The sequence below is a fragment of the Penaeus chinensis genome, chromosome 28, assembly GCF_019202785.1.
Source record: "Penaeus chinensis breed Huanghai No. 1 chromosome 28, ASM1920278v2, whole genome shotgun sequence".
In the NCBI taxonomy this organism is placed as follows: domain Eukaryota; kingdom Metazoa; phylum Arthropoda; class Malacostraca; order Decapoda; family Penaeidae; genus Penaeus; species Penaeus chinensis.
The window spans coordinates 13,762,022-13,764,521 of NC_061846.1; positions in this window are offsets into that span (position 1 = coordinate 13,762,022).

Sequence of the window (2,500 nt, forward strand, 5' to 3'; positions counted from 1 at the left end):
ATATACATATGTGTTTGTGTGTGTATAAGTATGTGTTTGTGTGTGTATAAGTATGTGTTTATATATACATATATACAAACACACACACGCACACACAAACACACACGCAGACACACACACACACACACACACACACACACACACACACACACACACACACACATATATATATATATATATATATATATATATATATATATATATATATATACGCACACATATATGTAGTATATATATATTATATATATACACACATACACACATATAGATATACATATATATATAGAAATATATGTATATGTACATATATGTATATATACATATATGTATATATAGCCATAGATATATACATACACACATACACATATAAATATATGTGTGTGTGTGTGTGTATGTATATGCATATATGTATATACATATATATATATATATATTAATATATATATTAATATATATATATATATATATATATTCATATACATTCATATATATATATATATATATATATATATATATATATGTAAATATATGTTTACACTCACACACACACGCATATATATGTGTGTTTGTGTGTGTGTCTGTGTGTATGTGTGTATCTACATACATATAAGTATATACATATATGTATGTATGTATTATATATATATATATATATGTTTGTATGTATTATATACATATATATGTATGTATGTATTATATATACATATATATATATATATATATATATATATTCCGGTGGCGGCATCGGCAGCGTCCTTGCCTTACACGTTGCAGGACCGGAGGAACCATTTGAATGCCGCAACTGCCCAGTGGTTTGAGCACTGGACTCCGACCCTCGTGGTCCCGAGTTCAATTCCCCGTCGCGGCGGTCTTAAAATTGCCTGCGCTCTGACTACTTGTTCGAGAAAACGACATATCGCCTTGAGAAGTCAAACGCAGGTGTCGTAAAGGAAGTCACCGCCGTGGCACAAGCGTTAGCGCGCCGAACCGCGGTTGATTAGGGAAGGCATACAATCAGGCAAGGGTGACACTGCCATAAAATTTCCCAATAGTGAATTGAGGGAGGTCTATGTCCTGCAGTAGAATAAATAGCTGTTAGGGGAAAAAAAATTATATATATATATATTATACATATATATATATATATATATATATATATGGTAGAAAAAAACACAAACTAGATTTATAGAAAATGAGACTACAGTTCGAAATCCATCTGTATTCCATCTGAAGAGGAAAGGGGGAGAAGAGGGTATAGAAGAGAAAGAGGAGACGCAACGCGGTAACAGGCGAATGGAAGCGAAGGGAGGTCAGGTCAGAGATCAGGCGGACAATGCGCAGTGTGGCCGGCATAAGGGAGATTCCACCAGTCTGCGGGCGTGGACATCAGCGGAAGGAAAAACAATACGCACCGCTGACCAATCCATCTGATAGCCTGTGTCCCACTGATGGCAGAAGAGAGCGTTGTTGTTGTGTCCCATGGATACAGCGTATTTTTGTTGAGACAGACGATTAGTGAGACTGGCGCCTGTCTCGCCAAAATACTGCTTATCAAAGGAGGCACAAGGAACAGCATAGGTGCCCACCTTCGAGATAGAGGGAGGGCTGGTGAGGACCAGGTTGCGACGAAGAGTGTTCACCTGCATATGTGTCTGTGTAACTATATTGTGTGAATATATATATATATGTGTGTGTGTGTGTGTGTGTGTGTGATCTAATTCTCTTAGCCAATATAATGCTTGTTAGTTGGTATGCAGTCGCAGGATTACAATCGCAGCATCCCTGCAGTTGAATGCAGCTTCCGGTGATGCTATTTACGCCGTTTTGGTTATTTCTACTTGACATCATGTAGTTGACTGTGTCCTTATGCTGGGATGGCTAATCCACGATCTTTCCCCAGGGGAGTAGTTGATTATGTAATCATTATCGATGGTCTTCATTAAGAATATCCATGCAGCAGCTGCTAGGACAATTCCGACAATAGAGAAACAGAAGCCCTCATCAAGCTGGTTCCACCCAGAGCTCAAAGACCTGCCACAAAAATGGCAAGCTTCAAAACAGAACACCGTGTAATATGAACAATTAAACAATCTTTACAAAATATATAAGAAAGCTAAAGAAAGGTGGCTGCAGGAGAAATGTGATCATTGGTCAACAATCCTTTTCCTCCTAAAGTTGCATCAAGGCAACAGACGGACGCATTCTCCACGAGACCGAGGATATCAGTGCTTGTTGGGAAGAATATGTTCAAGAATTAAAGAATTGACAATGAACAAGTACCACCAAAAGATCTAGTCCTGGAAGCTGTCTCATCTGGTCCACTAATTCTGAAATCAGAAGTATGTTGGTCCCTATAGCAAATGAAATCTGAGGAAGCTGCAGGTCTTGACGACTTATACATTCAAAATGCCCTGGGGCCTTAGGAGAGAAAGGCATTGATTTCATCTGGAACTTCCTAAATGATATCTATGAAACAGGCAATTTACCTAAAGAAATTATG